Source organism: Papio anubis, chromosome 4 (assembly GCF_008728515.1).
Source record: "Papio anubis isolate 15944 chromosome 4, Panubis1.0, whole genome shotgun sequence".
Taxonomy (NCBI): Eukaryota; Metazoa; Chordata; class Mammalia; order Primates; family Cercopithecidae; genus Papio; species Papio anubis.
The window spans coordinates 102,611,622-102,630,842 of NC_044979.1; the positions used below are offsets into that span (position 1 = coordinate 102,611,622).

The following is a 19,221-nucleotide window of genomic DNA, read 5'->3' on the forward strand; positions in this document are numbered from 1 at the left end:
AAAATATCTGTGCCCTAATCCCTGGAACCTGTGAACATGTCATGTTGCATGGCAAAGGGGAACTAGGGCTGCAGACGGAATGAAGATGACTAATCACGTGACCTCAACAGTAGGGAATGTATCCTGGATTATCCAGGTGGGCCTGATGTAACCACAGGGTACATAAAAGTGGAAGACAGGCTGAAGAGAAGGTTGGAGTGAACTGACAAGGACCCAATCCACCATTGCTGGTTTTGAAGATGAAGGAGCCACAAGCCAAGAAATGCAGGCGGTCTCCCAAGAAATGCAGGTGGTCTCCCAAGAAATGCAGGTGGTCTCCCAAGAAATGCAGGCAGCCTCTTAAGAAAGGCAGGCGGTCTCCCAAGAAATGCAGGCAGCCTTCTAGGAAGCTGCTAGAAAAGGCAAGAAGATTGATTCTCCTCCCACTCTGTGCCTTCCCCTGAAGAGTGTGTAGCACCTCCACAATTCTGAATGTAAAACTGAGCCAGAGAACTCCAAGACAGTAGATCCCAGTTTGTGGTGACTGGCTACACAGCAACAGGAAACTAACACTACCTTCCATGGTGCAGATGGACTAAAGGGAAGAAGGCCAGTCCCCGAGCATCCACACAACTACTCAGGACAGATCGGATCAGTGAGTGAAAGAAGATTCAAAGGTTTGCCTTCACTGGATTTAAGACAGGAGCAGAGGTAGAAAAGCAGGAAGGAACTAGAGACTGATGGGCAGTCTGCTGTCTGCACTACACTGGAGAAAAAAGCCATGGTCAAGAATGTGAATGTGGAAAAACAGCATCTGTGGTGGTGAATCAAAGACTCTATAGCACAACAACACTTCTTAAGGTAGATGTTTGAGAAGGGACTGTTGCTCAACATGCTCCTCAGAACCAACAGGGTGGCCAGCTAAAGGTTGGCGAATTCATAGAGGTTCACCTTATTTGAAGGTGCCAAAGAATTAAACCCTACAAAAGAGTTTAGGGGACAGCAATAAAGCTGGAGCTACACAGACTTTAAAAAGCTAATGCAAAAACATTACTCATCCCATGTTCTATGAAAGGTCTGTCTAAAGACACTACTACGTAGGAGACTAAAAGCCATGTGATGGTTCTATGCTTGCTGTAACATTCAGAGGGAAATAGATTGCCCAAACCGTTTGGCATAACAGACTTCAACAAAGTTCTTCTGAATTTGGAGGATCACTGAAGGGAGTTATCAGTCTGAGTCATCTTCAGATTTTTATCATGCTTTGTTCCATTTTTCCATAGCCCCCATTTGGTTTCATTTTTACCCTCTGAAGCAAGGCAGGTCAATATTTGTCAGCAGAAAGGGAGAGAAGTGTGAATTCTGTGAATTACACTTTGCCCCAAAGGATTGTATCTTACAGGATACACTATAACAAGACCAGCCTTTACGTTCTTTCTGCTCACTTTCAGGAGGTTATACTGGTAACAGAAGAAGACTTGAGAAAGTGGAAATGACAGGAGAAGTGAAAGCAAATTTGCTCCTTCTCAAGCAGTCACTGTGGACCACCAAGAAAAAGGAAGAGGAATAGAAGGCTGACAGAAGAAATGTTTTTGGTACTATTTTTAAGTTATACTCTTAAAATATTTTTACTAATAACAGCATCATATTGGTTAATTATTTTATTACGTTGACTTTATTATGGAAGCTTAAGAAATTCTAGTTTAAATTATTTAATGCAAAAAGAAATAAGGTTAAGTCAAAGTTACCTGAGAATATGAGTCACAAGCAACATTTGAAGAACAAGAAATGCATATGAGAAGCTTTCAAGGAGAGGTGGTGTCCACATTACACAGGTACACTGAAAAAAAAAATTCATAGTATAGTATACTTGCTAAATTTACTAAGACAGACATTCCAAGTAAAAATTGCTATTTATAAATAAAATAAAATTATTTTTAACAAATAATTTAAATGGCGTGTTGTAAAACAAACTACTGGACTTTATTCCACAGACAGCAAAACTAGCATGTGAGAAATATTATTGACAGAGAAACACATGGCTTAAGATCATGTAAAGCATTAGTATCATGAACTGTCAACAAGAAAATACCAAAAAAGATGCAACTACATCTTAAAAGGAAAGGGAGGAAAAGTACCAGCAAGAAAATGTTCTGTCAAATTTCAGAATATTTTGAGTTGATTATTTATCTATTGTTTGTCTTCTTTCCCATGAATTTCAGCAAAACTATCCATAACCAGTACTTGAGAATTCTTTGTAGTCATCAATTTTAGTATTTTCATTCAGTGCTGCTACAAAGGAATATTCCATTTTTGGTTTTACTTCTTTGCCTAAGCTACCCTGGGTTGCAAAATATTTAAAAGTAGGTGGTAGAATCAAATTAAGTAACAAAAGTCCTAAAATTTTTAAGTATAAACCTTTCTGAAAAGCTCACTTTGGACATAATTAAGCAATGTACTATCGCGGTTGTAATAATGTCATTTTTCTGTATATATACTAAATATATTAGTAAGTTCATCCTTCCATCAACAGAAAACCACATAGAATTAAATGCAAGCAATCTGATATTATTAAGTCACACTAAAATAAATTATGATGTCTTTCAGTGCAAGCAGGGATGACAAAGACTCCACAGAATGGCAAAGACCATGTCAGAAATAAGTGTTTCCTATATTTTAGCTCTACCTCAGACCACTGAATATTTCTAATACTGCTATAGAAAGACTGAGTCAATTCACTCCTCTTTTCTACCAAGCTCACCATCCTCTATGAAAATGATATACGTATCTATTTATGAATGAACTACTCCCACAAGGGAATGCTGAAAAGATCTGTTGATAATGTATACCGTCTTTACTGAATATTACTGAATGTCTGTTGATAATGTATACTGTTGTAACCAGAATGCAATTTTTAAAAGTTGTTAGTTTATTGGATTAACTGGAGAGTTCAGTAGGATTGACAGTAAGATACATGGGCAAAACACATTTCATTGCCCTTTACTATGCTTCGCAGATAACGTCTGTCACAAATTGAAGGTTTGTGGCAACCCTGCCTCAAGCAAGTCTATCAGTGCCATTTTTCCAATAGCAGGTGGTCACTTCACGTCTCTGTGTCACGTTTTGGTAATTTTCATAATATTTCAACATTTTCTTTTCTTTTCTTTTTTTTTTTTTTTTTGAGACAGAGTCTCGCTCTGTCACCCAGGCTGGAGTGCAGTGGCACAATCTCGGCTAACTGCAAGCTCCGCCTCCCAGGCTCAAGCCATTCTCCTGCCTCGGCCTCCTGAGTAGCTGGGACTACAGGTGCCTGCCACCTCACCCGGCTAATTTTTTTTTTTTTTTTTTTTTTGTATATTTTTTTAGTAGAGACAGGTTTCTCCGTGTTAGCCAGAATGGTCTTGATCTCCTGACCTCGTGATCTGCCCACCTCGGCCTCCTAAAGTGCTGGGATTACAGGCATGAGCCAGCACGCCCGGCCTATTTCAACCTTTTTCATTATTACTATATCTGCTATGGTGATCTGTGATCAGTAATCGCTGATATTACTATTGTAATTGCTTTAGGTGCCTTGAACCACGCCCAATAAGATGGCAAACTTAATGGATAAACGTGTGTGTTCTAACTGCTCCACCAATCAGCCACTCTCCCATCTCTCTCCCTCCCATCAGGCCTCCAAATTCCCTGAGATGCAACAATATTAAAATTAGGAAAATTAATAAGCCTACAAGGGCCTCTAAGTGTTCAATTAATAGAAAGAGTTGTTCATCTCTCACTTTAAGTCAAAGGCTAGAAATGATTGAACTTAGTGAAGAAGGCATGTCAAAATCTGAGAGAGGCCAAAAGCTAGGCCTCTTATGCCTAACAGTCTGGAATGCAAAAGAAAAATTATTGAAGGAAATTAAAAGTGAAACAACCTTATTGCTGATATGCAGACAGTTTTAATGTACTGGATGGAAGATCAAACCAGCCACATTTCCTTAAGTCAAAGCCTAATCCAGAACAAGATCCTAACTCTCTTCAATTCTATGAAGGCTGAGAGAGGTGAGGAAGCTGCAGAAGAAAAGTCTGAACTAGCAAAGGTTGGTTCATGAGGTTTCAGGAAAGAAGCCATCTCCATAAGATAAAAGTACAAGGTAAAACAGCAATGCTGATGTAGAAGCTGCAAGTTATCCAGAAGATCTAGCTAACATAACTGAGGCAGATGCCTGCACTAAACAACAGATTTTCAGTGCAGATGAAAAAGCCTTCTATTGGAAGAAAATGTCATCTAGGACTTTCCTAGTCAGAGAGGAGTCAGTGGCTGGCTTCAAAACATCAAAGGCCAGGTTGACTCTCTTGTTAGGACCTAACGCAACCAGTGACTAACTTGAAGCCAATATTCACTGACCATTCTAAATATCCTAGGACCCTTAAGAATTACACTAAATCTACTCTGCACATGATCTACAAATGGAGCAACAAGCCTAGATGACAGCACATCTGTTTTAGCATGATTGACTGGATATTTTAAACCCATTCTTGAGACCTACTGCTCAGGAAAAACAATTCTTTTCAAATTGCTCATTGACAATGCACTTGGTTACACAAGTGCTTGGGTGGAGACGGATAAAGTGATTAATGTTGGTTTCATGCCTGCTAACACAGCATCTATTCTGCAGCCCATGAAGCAAGGAGTCATTTCGACTTTCAAGTCTTATTATTTAAGAGATATGTTTCATAAAGCTCTAACTGCCACAGTGATTCCTCTGATGAGTCTGGGAAAATGAAATTTAAATCCGGAATGGATTAACTATTTCAGATACCATTAAAATCATTCTGATTCGTGGGAAGATGTCAAAATACCATCATTAATAGGACTTTGGAAGAAGTTTATTTCAACCCTCATGGGAGACTTAGATGGGCTCAAGACTTCAGTGGAGGAGGTAACTGCAGATGTGGTGGAAATGGCAAGATGACTAGAAGTGGAGCCTGAAGATGTGACTGAACTGCTGTAATATCATGATAAAACTTAAAGGATAAGGAGTTGCTTCTTAAATGAGCAAAGAAGAATGGTTTCTTGAAATGGGATCTACTACTGGTGAAGATACTGTAAACATTGTTGAAATTACAACAAAGGATTTAGAATATGACATAAATGTAGTTGCTAAAGCAGTGGCAGGGTTTGAGAGGACTGACTCCAATTTTGAAAGTTCTACTGTGGGTAAAATGCTATCAAACAGCATCACATGCTACAGAGGAATCTTTCGTGAAAGGAAGAATCAATCAACACAGCAAATTTCACTGTTATCTTAAGAAACTGCCACAGCTATCCCAATCTTCAGCAACTCCTCTGTCAGCAGCTGTCAACACCAAGGTAAGACCCTCCATCTGAACAACTTGCTGAAGGTTCACATGATCATTGGTAGTTTGTTTGTTTGTTTAGAGATGGAGTTTCATTCTGACGCCCAGGCTGGAGTGCAGCTGCACAATTTCAGCTCACTGTAGCTTCTGCCTCCTGGGTTCAAGCGATTCTCCTGCCTCAGCCTCCCAAGTAGCTGGGACTATAGGCACCCACCACCACACCCGGCTAATTTTTTTTTTGTATTTTTAATAGAGAAAGGGTTTCACCATGTTGACCAGGCTGGTCTCGAACTCCTGACTTCAGGTGATCTGCCTGCCTCAGCCTCCCAAAGTGCTGGGATTAGCGACTTATTTTTAAATTAAGGTATGTACATTGTTTTTTAGACATAATGCTATTTCACACTTAACAGACTACAGTACAGTGTGAACATAACTTTTATGTGCACTGGAAAACCAAAAAATTTGTATGACTTGATTTATTACAATATTCACTTTATTGCCCCGGTCTGGTCCTAACCCTGCATATCTCTGAAGCATGCTTGTACGATCAAAATTTGTAAAGTCATCAGTCTCTGTACAAAAACAAATATTCAAACAAGTATTCAAACTATGCAATGTACAATTTGAGAATTTTCTTCATACAGACGGTTCCCCCACATTTGTTACCCACATTCAATGACGTTATCATTTCTCCAAAATTCATTTAATAGCTGAAGTCACTCAGTTCACCAAAACTGAATTACATTCTCTGAAAGTACAGACAAGAAAACCCAATTATAGGACTGTAATGAAGGGCAAGGTCTTCTCCTTCCAAAATTCTGAGTGCATGAAATCAAATGTCCATGAAAGTGCTTTCTATGTTTCTCTAGTAACACAACGTGCTTTACTAGATCTGGTACAAACATAATTGCCATTCCAGATGACCCCATATACTTTGAAAATAGTGAAGAGATTTGGTTTAGTCATGCCTTACGTTTCAACAAATAAATATTTTTTATCGCTAATTTTAAATGTAAAATAAAAATAGTGTGACAGTTTAAAATGCCAATGCTTTTTAAAGGCATTATTTTGAAATTTGAGAATTAAAGGAAATATAAACGTAAACTGCTTCAAAAAAGGGTTATACAAATGTATGCTGTCTCTAAGTACAAGAAATCCATTTATTGTGAAAATAAATTCAATAAAAATCTTACGTTGCACAAACTGCTATCATCTAGTATATAAGTTTTAGCACACATTTCATAACACTGATTATATTGCAACATAATACTGTGTAGATATTAACAACAGGCTTTTATTTTCCGCTTAATAATTTTTTTTTGAGACAGAGTCTCGCTTTGTCACCCAGGCTGGAGTGCAGTGCCGCAATCGCCGTCGGCTCACTGCAAACTCCGCCTCCCGGCTTCACGCCATTCTCCTGCCTCAGCCTCCCGAGTAGCTGGGACCACAGGCGCCCGCCACCATGCCCGGCTAACTTTTTTTGTATTTTTAGTAGAGACGGGGTTTCACCATGTAATTTTTAATCATTCACTCAAGAATCAATAACTAAGGAATCTCAAAAATAGCTTAATTTTCCAAACTCTATTTTCAAACTATTAACTTATAATATCGGAAATACAGCATGATCTAATTGATTTATCGTCATAACTTCAAAATAATAGAAGAACAACTGACTGGTGAGTTATAAATTGTGGTCAGCAATGGAACAGAACAGAGTCCTCAGAAATAATACCACACATCTACAGCCATCTGATCTTTGACAAACCTGAAAGAAACAAGAAATGGGGAAAGGATTCCCTATTTAATAAATGGTGCTGGGAAAATTGGCTAGCCATAAGTAGAAAGCTGAAACTGGATCCTTTCCTTACTCCTTATACGAAAATTAATTCAAGATGGATTAGAGACTTAAATGTTAGACCTAATACCATAAAAATCCTAGAGGAAAACCTAGGTAGTACCATTCAGGACATAGGCATGGGCAAAGACTTCATGTCTAAAACACCAAAAGCAACGGCAGCAAAAGCCAAAATTGACAAATGGGATCTCATTAAACTAAAGAGCTTCTGCACAGCAAAAGAAACTACCATCAGAGTGAACAGGCAACCTACAGAATGGGAGAACATTTTTGCAATCTACTCATCTGACAAAGGGCTAATATCCAGAACCTACAAAGAACTCAAACAAATTTACAAGAAAAAAACAAACAACCCCATCAAAAAGTGGGCAAAGGATATGAATAGACATTTCTCAAAAGAAGACATTCATACAGCCAACAAACACATGAAAAAATGCTCATCATCACTGGCCATCAGAGAAATGCAAATCAAAACCACAATGAGATACCATCTCACACCAGTTAGAATGGCAATCATTAAAAAGTCAGGAAACAACAGGTGCTGGAGAGGATGTGGAGAAATAGGAACACTTTTACACTGTTGGTGGGATTGTAAACTAGTTCAACCATTATGGAAAACAGTATGGCGATTCCTCAAGGATCTAGAACTAGATGTACCATATGACCCAGCCATTGCATTACTGGGTATATACCCAAAGGATTATAAATCATGCTGCTATAAAGACACATGCACACGTATGTTTATTGCAGCACTATTCACAATAGCAAAGACTTGGAATCAACCCAAATGTCCATCAGTGACAGACTGGATTAAGAAAATGTGGCACATATACACCATTGAATACTATGCAGCCATAAAAAAGGATGAGTTTGTGTCCTTTGTAGGGACATGGATGCAGCTGGAAACCATCATTCTTAGCAAACTATCACAAGAACAGAAAACCAAACACCGCATGTTCTCACTCATAGGTGGGAACTGAACAATGAGATCATTTGGACTCGGGAAGGGGAACATCACACACCGGGGCCTATCATGGGGACGGGGGAGGGGGGAGGGATTGCACTGGGAGTTATACCTGATGTAAATTGCAGGGGCCTTTGAAAACAGTATGCTGAGAATAGATAGGGCTCAAGGACAGTATCTCCAACTGAACTTTTAATGAACTCCCGCACACGCCAAGAAGGCGGGTAGATAAGAAAGAATATAGAAACAAGGTACTGAGTAGAAGGTTACATGTGGGAAAAGAAAGTTTGTTTTGCATTGCATTCTTTCTGCTGACGTGAGGTTTATGGAGTATAAATAAAGTGAGGCAGAGGCTCTGAGTGCGGCCGCCATGTTCTCTGTGTGTCTTTGTCTTTGTGTGTGTTCTTTCATTCTCCACCACCCCCGGTGCGGCCCCCAACAAGTGGCGCAGCGAGCAGGGTCAGCACGGTTGAGTAGGGGAGAACAAGAAGGGGAACCCCCTAGGAGTGGGTAAGGCTCAGATATTGTTAAGGGGAACCTTCTTAAGCTTTCATTATGGGAATTCCATCTCTCTGGCCTCAGAATATTTATGGCTGTTTCAAGGACTGTTGCTGTCTATGGGAGTGGAAGTGAAAGAAAAAGACTTTGAAGCGATTGTTTGCCCATGTTGAATAACATTGTTACTGGTTTCAGTATCAGACTAAAGTGCAGCTGAATCGGAAAAAATGGTTACAGGTAGTAAAAGCTTTGCTTAGAGCTCTCCAGTTAGGGGATATTATGCCTCTAAAATTGTGGACCTTGTGTAACTCTATCACTCAGACATTAGAGTTACTTGAGACTGATTCGGAGTGTGGTAATGTAGCCACAGGAGGAAAGGTATCTGAGGATTTGGAAAAATAAAATAAAATAAAATAAATCTGAAATGGAGCCCATTTGTGCCAGGGTAGCAAAAGGGGGAGAAGAGAAAAAGCCAGCTCTTCCTTCTTCTAAGGGAAATTCTGACATGCAGTGTATTATGGAAATGCTTCAACAAATATTACAGATACATTCTTCTAATTCACCTTTGTGAGCTTTCCCTGTTTCTTTTCCTTCTGCCCTGTTAAAAGAGAATTTTCCAGTGCCTCCAACCCCCGGGCTTCCTTATCTTTACCTTTGTTTGGCAAAGTTTTCTCAGTGCCTTGCCCGCCATTGGGGGAGGGAGAAAAGGAAAAGATAAAAAAAAAATAAAAAAAATTTAAGGAGCTGGATCTGTTTCCAATTATTTGTGCTTCTTTTGCTCCTAATGCTCAGTTTTCAAATGGTGGCAATAATGTCCAATTTAATGCCTTACAAATTAAATTTTTAAAAGAAATGAAAGCTGCCATTTCTAACTATGAACCCCTATCCTTGGTCTTCTTGATATTTTTTCATCAGAAAATTTGATAATTTCTATAGACTGGAAGACTTTGGGGAAGGCTTTTCTTGATCGTTCTCAGTGGTTACAATTGCACAGCTGGTAAATGAACAAGGCGCATGGACAGGCTAGAAAAAATGTTATGTGTGATCCCCCAGGAGCCACTGAAGAACAACTCACAGGCACGGGCCAATATGCTACTTTTAGTGCTCAGGCTGTTCTAGAAGATGTTGCCCTTACTCAAATTAAGACTTTGTTTTTAAGGGCCTAAAATAAGGTAGAGATAACAGGAAAATCTTCCCTTTCCTCTGTGAAGATTTTACAGGGCACAAATGAACAATATTCAGATTTCTTGGCCCGTCTTCAGGATGCTGTCTTGAAAATTGTGGGTGCTGACCTTGCTTCACAAATTTTGTTACAAACGTTGTCTTTTAAAAATGCTTATGCTGACTGTCAAAAATTGTTAAAATCATTAAAGGCCAATGGGGCCAACTTAGATAAATATATTAAAACTTGTGTTAGTGTTGGAGGGGCTATTTATAAAGCTCAATTATTTGCTGGAGCTTTGTCTAAAGCCTTAAAAGGAAATAACAAACAAGGTGTTTGCTTTCAGTGTGGTAAACCTAGACATTTCAAAAAAGAATGTCATAAAAATTGAACACTTTTATCCCTCAAGGCAGAAAGCTGCCTTCAGAGGTGTACAAATGTTGTGGTAAAGGTCGACATTGGACAAATAAATGTCATTTCAAAACTGATAAAAGTGGAAATTTACTGTCTCCTCTCCTGGGAAATGGGAGCTGGGGCCCACAGGCTTGGGGCCCCAACAATTTATGTCACCAGGTCTGAAAGTGTAGTTGGTTTATCAGTCTTTACAAATGAGAAATATAAGAAAGGAAAAGAATGCACAAACTAACTAGGTTTCTTGTAATAAATCACTAAACTAGTCAAAGGACCAAAAAATACAAGATCAGCTGACTCTGAAGGATGTGAGATTATGGTTCTGCACTTGTTACATTAAAGAGCTAAAATTAATAGACGTAATATTAACAATAATAACAGTAATAATAGCCATAGTATACTGAGTACTTACTATGTGTCTACTACTGTGAAAAAATCTTCACTTGCATTTAGTTCTTCCAACATCCCTTTAAGACTGACAAATTTTATAATTATTACCATTTTGTAGACAGGAAAATAGAGTTAAGACAGTTTTATAAATATATCCAAGGTCATATAGCTATTATATTTTGAAAATATGACTTTCTGTCCCCAGAGCTTACATGCTTAACCCTTTCCTCTAGACTGCTCTATAAAGTACAAAAATGGTAGTCACCCTCCTTGGAATAATCGGAAGAAAGAAAAATCAATAACTAAGTAAAAGTTGTGTCTCAGCACCAGATCCAATCCCAATTTCAAGTATCCATTTAGCCTTGGATAGCATCACTGTGTTTTGAAAACCAAAATCCGTTGAGTATTTTGTGGTCCACCATCTTTTACGAAGCAGATACTCTATTGAATAGTAAGCTACGAACTGAATTTCTGTACCTGTAATCACCTTATTTGTTTACAAATATTTGTTATTGACTAAATCTGCATACAATACCCAGTGAGCAATGGCCTACAACATCAAGGAATAAATTCAAGTCCTCCTTAAGGATCCCACACCTTACCCCAGTTTCTCAGCTTTATGTGGTAATTAAGCAGAGCGCCGCTGCTGACTTAGTTATTACTCAGCCTTATACTTTGTCTCCTAATAGAGGAGTATATAAATTAGCTATTAGAGTGTGTGGCCCTTTGCCAAAAGGACATGATGTTACTAATAAAATTCTTATTATGGTTCAAGTCTCACAATTTATATGCCTAGAGGCAGGGGAACGTATTCTCAATAGGGAGGGTTTGGTAGCACAGAAAAAACTGTTTTTTGGGAACTTTAGTTTCTAATCAAAAGCCCTTATGTTCATTGCACATTAATGAAATAGTTTTTAAAGGGTTAATTGATACAGTGGTGAATATGTCTATTATTTGTTTAAATTAGAGGGCTATACAATAGGAAAAAAGACAAGTTTCAGTTACACTCACTGGCTTAGGTGCTGCTTCTGTGATTTATCAAGACATAGAACCTTTAACCTGTGTCGGTCCTAAAGGTCAACAAGGTCAAGTGTTTTTTTTTATTTTTATATTGTTCCTATCAATATTAATTTTTGGGAACAAGATCCTTCACAACAATTTGCTGCTTTTTTAAACATTCCTCATATTTCCTCAGCTGCCAAAAATATGATGTTCAAAATGGGCTACAATCCTTTAAACTCAGAGCCACCACTCCTATTTAGGTGAAACAGTGACCATTATTTAAAGAAATACTTAGGACTCTAAAAGAGTAAGTCAAAAAACAAATGGCCGAGAGGAATATAAAGCCACGTATTTCTGCATGGAATTCCCGTCTTTGTCTTGTCTTAAAACTATAAATGTTTACATTAAACCTAGGGAAAGTTTACAGCCCGGTCTTCCTAATCCTGCCCTTATCCCACAAAGTTAAAAATTAATGGTCATAGATCTCAAAAATTGTTTTTTCTCTATTCAGTTACAACATCTTTTTTCTATTCTAGAAGGAGACAGTCACTTGGACAGCTCACGTCATTTAACTCCTTTGGCTTTACAGGAACTCCAGCTTGTGGAAGAGCAACTTCAAAAGGCTCATTTACATTATATCCTTCCCAATGTTCCCCTTTCCCTTTGTTTATTTCATACTTTACATTCTCCTACAGGAATGATTCATCAGACCAATCGGCCGCTAGAATGGATCTTTTTGTCCAATAAAACATCTAAACGCTTGGCTACTTATATCGATCGTTTAGCTGAACTGATCATCAAAGGACGGCATCACTGTTGACAACTTTGGGGAGGAGATCCTTCCTTAATTATCTCTCAATTCACTCATAGTCAGATCATTTATCTTCTTGCAACTTCTGATTCTTGGCAAGAAGCTTCATCAATCTTGAGTTACAGTTTATCCTTATCCCTCAGTGCAACAGGGAGAATTGTTTGCTATTCTCATGGTCTTACTTGATTTCCCTACTACTGGTTGTAATATTGTTAGTGATTCTCAATATGCCGTTTATGTTACTTCTTATATTTCTCAGGCCACTTTACCTCTTTGTGCTACTTCTTCTCTTCAAAAACTCTTTTCCTTGTTATTTTCTACTTTGAGCCAACGTCGAGCTCCTTTATTCATCACTCATCTTCATTCTCATTCTCAACTGCCTGGACCATTAGTTCATGGAAATACTCAGATTGATTCACTTCTAATTGGCCACTTGCAGGCTGCAGAACAAGAACATGCTCTACATCACACTAATAGTTCTGGCCTTCAACGACGGTTTCATTTAACTCGTAAATAAGCTCGTTCTCTTATTCGAGCTTGTCTTTTCTGTGCTCCTTTGAGCATTCCATCCTTCCATCCTGGAGTTAACCCGAGAGGTACTCAAGTTAATCAAATTTGGCAAATGGATGTTATACATATTCCTTCTTTTGGACGATTAAAGTATGTTCATCATACCATTGATACTTTTTCTCATTTTCAATGGGCCACTCCGTTGCCATCTGAGAAAGCTGATCCTGTTATTACACATCTCTTAGCTTGTTTTGCCATTATGGGCATTCCTTTTATACTTAAAACTGATAATGCCCCTGCCTATGTCTCTCATAAATTACAAGTTTTCTTACAGCAATACAATATTCAACATATCACCGGGATCCCAGGCAACAGTCAAGGTCAAGCCATCATTGAGCGCGCAAATTTAACTTTAAAAACTCAACTATTAAAACAAAAAGGGGGAAATGAGCTCCCCCCCCAAAAAAAAAACAGATTTTTTTGAAGGTTAACCTTTCTACCTTAATTTTTTTGATTTTGAAGGTTCTTTTTACCTTAATTATTTTTTGAATCAATGGAGACAATTGCAAGACTCCGCTGTCGTAACCCATCTTTCCTCACCTCCCTCGGTGATAGTCCCCGCTGACAATTTAAAGATTTGGTATCCTAATGAAGAAGGTAAGTATGTTCAAGGGCAAGTTCTAAAACAGGGACAGGACTATGCTCTTGTCCTTACAGGAAGCGGACCTGAGTGGTTTCCTACAAGATGATTGAAACCCTGTTGAAAAGAAAACTGGATTCAGCATGCATTTCTTCCTTTGTTGGATGTGCCTTGGCGGGGGACTTATTTCCCTTAGTGAGGCTTTGTATGAATATTGCACTTATATTCCCTTTCCACCCTTGTATCAGGGAGTCGCCTGGGGAGAGGCAAAAATTAAGGTTTTCACCAATGACACTACTTGAATGCCGTCCCCCTATATAGACAAGGACAATATAGAACGGGAAACGGAAATTATAAACAACACATACCAATTTGGAGTGGAAGAACTTCCAATATGCATGGGAAATAGTTCTCATTGTCTCCGAAAATCGTATGAAGCCTGGGTTGTTCGCTATAATCATAGTTATGTGGCTGCTAATACTGTTATTATAATCATACTGTATATAGTAATGAAACTATTCCTAGTTCTTTACCTTTTTGTCCTATTCCAGAGGTTTCTCCTAATATTGAGGTGCTGGAGTGGCAACTATGTCGGGGAAATAAAACCCGGATTTTATTAGAATACAATGGGATGCAAATAACTGATTGAAGTGTGCACGGTGATTTTCAAACAAAATTTAGTCACATACCTTTGAAATGGCACCGGGTAAATAAAAGTATTGCTGCTAACAATAATGAAACCTTGGTATGGTGTGAAGGAGGCCTAAGTACAGAGTCATCTTTGGAAGTTGTTAGCTGCAGGCAATGCCATTAGCACTTTTGTGGGGAATATGTCTCTTAATCTTTCTAACCCAACTAATTCCTTTCATATTCAGTTATATTGGAATACCTCTCGATATATTATTGCTTGTGTCCGTAAGCCCTACCTATTATTAGCAGGGAATTTGACATGGGATAATAATATGGGAATTATTAATTGTACAAATACGTGTACATTTTTGTCTTGCCTCAATCATTCTTGGTGGCACAACTTTGCTGGGGATATTTATATCCTCAGGGCTCGTAAGGAAATTTGGCTACCTGTTAATCTTACGTGACCGTGTGGGGCATCACCTCTTGAAACTTATATTTGGACTTCTCTTCAGCGAACCCGCCGTGCCCTTGGACTTATAATTGCCTCGGTGATGAGTCTTGTTGCCATTGCCTCCACTGCGGCTGTAGCAGGGCTCGCTCTTCATCAAAGCATACAAAATGCTGAATTTGTGCAGCAATGGCATGAACAATCTCACCGGTTATGGCTTCAACAACGAAACATTGATTCTCAACTTGCTGAAAGATTGGACAACATGGAGCAAGCATTGACATGGCTTGGAGATCAGCTCACTGTACTCAGTACTCGGGTAACATTACAATGTGATTGGAATTCCACTCAATTTTGTGTAACGCCTGTGCCTTTTAACATCTCTCAAAATCGGACTGTAATCCGAAAGTTATTAATTGGCCATAAAAATATTAGTTTGGACATTCAAGAGCTCACTCAGAACATTTCCGAAGCATTTCGACAACAATTACATGTGCTGTCTGGAACTGTAACCTTGCAGGAGCTGGGGCAGCGCCTTGCTGCCTTTAACCCATGGACTCAGATAAAAACATGGATTTCTACAATCTCTGGAAGTATATTGCTTTGGGCACTTGGTTTGGGTCTACTTCTTTTGGTGATTCGATGCTCCCTCCGTCGCCACAAAAAACAAAAGAAAACACAGGAACAAATATGGGCTACCTTTTTAGGATTGAGGCAAAACAAAATTAAAAGGGGGGAAATGCAGGGGCCTTTGAAAACAGTATGCTGAGAATAGATAGGGCTCAAGGACAGTATCTCCAACTGAACTTTTAATGAACTCCCGTACGCGCCAAGAAGGCGGGTAGATAAGAAAGAATATAGAGGCCGGGCGCGGTGGCTCACGCCTGTAATCCCAGCACTTTGGGAGGCCGAGGCGGGCGGATCACAAGGTCAGGAGATCGAGACCACAGTGAAACCCCGTCTCTACTAAAAATACAAAAAATTAGCCGGGCGCGGTGGTGGGCGCCTGTAGTCCCAGCTACTCAGGAGGCTGAGGCAGGAGAATGGCGTGAACCCGGGAGGCGGAGCTTGCAGTGAGCCGAGATCGCGCCACTGCACTCCAGCCTGGGCCACAGCGCGAGACTCCGTCTCAAAAAAAAAAAAAAAAAAAAAAGAAAGAATATAGAAACAAGGTACTGAGTAGAAGGTTACATGTGGGAAAAGAAAGTTTGTTTTCCATTGCATTCTTTCTGCTGACGTGAGGTTTATGGAGTATAAATAAAGTGAGGCGGAGGCTCCGAGTGTGGCCGCCATGTTCTCTGTGTGTCTTTGTCTTTGTGTGTGTTCTTTCATTCTCCACCACCCCCGGTGCGGCCCCCAACAGTAAATGACGAGTTGATGGGTGCTGACGAGTTGATGGGTGCAGCACAGCAACATGGCACAAGTATACCTATGTAACAAACCTGCACGTTATGCACATGTACCCTAGAACTTAAAGTATAATAATAATAAAAAATTTTTTTTAAATAAATAAATAAATAAATAAATAAATTGTGGTCAGTATTAGTATCAAACAGATCATGTTTAAGATTTATTCCAAGAGTTTTTACTAGAGTTGCTATTTGCTGTATCAATCCTAACTTGCTACTATAAAGTTTAGGTTTAAAACAAATTACCCACCTCTGACTGCTGCTTTTCTATATTGATTATACTATTTCTTCATATTGCTTAATATTAACTATAATAATGCTTTAAACATTATGTTTATCAGTGCTTCCTTAAAAGACTGCTGGCACCATGAAGGTTATGCTACCTCTCTTCAGAGAATGTTATAGGTGTTAAGAATCCTGCTATCCACATAGTAAACATAAAAATGCTAGGTTTAAGAGACATGGCTTGATTATCTCTTGTTTGATGCTCTTAGGGCAGTCCCATTATTTAGGAAGATCCTTAGTTTGGAGTAGGCTTTGTGCGTCTCAGGGCACTGTATCTTGATAATAAGTAAGCCTGGTTGCTTTCTTGGAGTTTTGGTCTATTTTTGTACCATCCACGGGTTGAGTATTTCTTATCCAAAATGCTGGGACCAGAAGTGTTTTGGATTTCAGAGTTTTTCAAATTTTGCAATATTTGCATTTTCCCTACTGACTGAGCATCTCTAATCCAAAAAAACAAAATCTGAAATGCTCCAATGAGAATTTCCTTTGAGAGTCATGTTGGCATTCAAAAAGTTTTGGACTTTTGGAGTATTTCAGACTTCAGATTTTCAGATTACAGATGCACAGCCTGTACTCATAAGCTGCTCAATTAACCAGTTATATATTTCAATCTGAACTTATAATACAATTTTGGCTCATAGAGGGTTTAATGTGTCAGTGATATGGAAATGCTATTTTAAACTTTACTATCTTTATAAAGAATTTCAGCTGGTTGTATAACAAAAAACATGAATCTTTTTGTCTCTGAAAATCTAAGATATCAGTATATCCTATCCTAAATTTACAAAAAACCTCTGTGAAAGCAGTCAACTTTGTTGAAAAAGCAGTGAGTACACCTCCACGTTTCCACCCATTGTTGCAATGACTCGAACTTGACCACTACTTATTCATCTAAAATAGAAAATATATCTGGCAAGATGTTATCAGTATCAACTCTACCACCTTTATCATGTGGTTATAAACTACACTGCTCAAGGTTATCAACATAACCAAAATTCTGACTACAAAATGAAAGCATTAGCCAAGGCATAAAGGCAATATAAATAGAAACAGAAACAAATGATTCAAACTGCACTAACAAAATGATAATACAACATGGAGAAATAAAAACAATTCAGGTTGCTTCTGAATTGTTTAACTTTTATACTCTGACTACACCTCCTTAGTAGAATATACTCTTAGGAGAAAAATAAGTAGAGAAATACTGAACCATACTTGGTAGGTTTGTTATTGGTAATGACATTAGTGTAGTAACTCTGAAACTATTTTGTGTTTGTTTCTGGAATCTTTTTGTGTTTGAAAGGAAGTGTTCAGACACCAATGAGATATATCAAAAGGGCAGAAAATAGTGCCAAAATCATAAAATATCTAGAGATTAATAAAATATGTGCAAAACATAAAACATTGCTGAGAGAAATTAAAGGAGATGAATATAAATCTATGTTTATGGATTGGAAGATTTAGTATATTCAGCAATGTCCATTCGAAGTTAATCTAGAGATCCAATACACAACCAACAGGTTGTGTATGTGTTGAAAGACAGGGGAGTAGTGACAAGCTGATTCTAAAATTTGTATAGAAACACAAAGGACCTGGAACAGCTATGGCAATATTGATGAAAAACAAGGTTAGAGATCTTTACTATCAGATATTGAACTTATAAACTACAATATTTAAGGCAATGTGATACTGGCTTGAAGATAAATGGACAAATAGAACATAATGGAGAGTGTTGAAATAAATCCAAAAATATATAGTCACTTTATTTATGACACAAGGCCCACTACAATTCAGCGGGGAAAGAATTTTCTTTTTAACAAATGGTACTAGGTTAATTGGACATCCCATTTGGGGTGGTGTAGGGGAGGAAGGAATCTCGAACCTATTTCATACTCTATACAAGATTCTAGACAGATTATAAACCAAAATGTGAAAGCTACACCAAGATTTTCCCTTATATTTTCTTTAAGCTTCTAAAAGAAAATACAAGAAAATCTTTATGACCTACAGTAGGCAAAGAGTTTTTAATCAGACACAAAAAGGACTGAACATAAGAGACTGATAAATGGAACTTCATGAAAATTAAGAACTTCATCAAAAAACCCCAAAAAGATCTGTGTACACAAAGATAAAAATCACAAAATCTGAAAAGATGAAAAGGCAGGTCATAAGTGGTGAGAGGGTACTTGCAGAACATATATTCTACAAAGAACTCCACGGAATTGACAATGAGTTCTCATATATGAATAAAATAACCCAAGTATTTTTTAATGGGTGAAGACTTAGGTATTAAAGAAAAGAGTTCTAAATCAGATAAGCCATATTAAAAGGTGCTCAATCAGGAAAATGCAAACGAAACCCATAATAAGGTACCATTTCACTCATCAGAATGACTATAATTAAGAGGACTGCCAAAGCCAAGCACTGACAAGGATGTATTGATGAAAGAAACTGGAATTCTCGTACATTGCCAATGGGGGTAAAACCTGGCACAAGCACTTTAGAAAACAATGTGGAAATATATCACAGACATACACTGAGAGAAAGACATCAGACATAAGAAAGTATGATTCCACTATATGAAACCCCCAAACAGGCAAAACTAATCAATGGTGACAGAGATAGAAGAGTAGCTACCTGTTTTGAAGGATGGGGAAAGATACAGATGGGACAGGAACAGAGGTGAGCCTGCTTGGGGGCTGGAAATAGTCTATATATTGATCTAGTTCCTGGATACAAGACTGTATACATATGTAAAGATCCACTGAATAGTTAAAACATGCAAATCTTAATGTATGAAAATTATATATAATTAAAATGTGGGGAGACTATTACCAGCCAAATGTGTGACAATGAGAATATCAAAAAGATTTGCGATGGA

The 19,221-nt window shown here is 38.2% G+C and overlaps 1 protein-coding gene across 6 annotated transcripts in view; it reads right to left on the minus strand.

The window, feature by feature from the left end:
• Positions 1-19,221, minus strand: part of LOC103882917 (probable C-mannosyltransferase DPY19L1) — a 68,205-nt gene that overhangs the window by 43,155 nt on the left and 5,829 nt on the right. For all 6 annotated transcript variants that reach the window (XR_004183250.1, XR_004183248.1, XR_004183247.1 and 3 more), the window contains exon 2: positions 1,728-1,819. The gene's annotated coding sequence lies outside the window, so the exon portion shown is untranslated. The remainder of the gene's footprint in view (positions 1-1,727; positions 1,820-19,221) is intronic.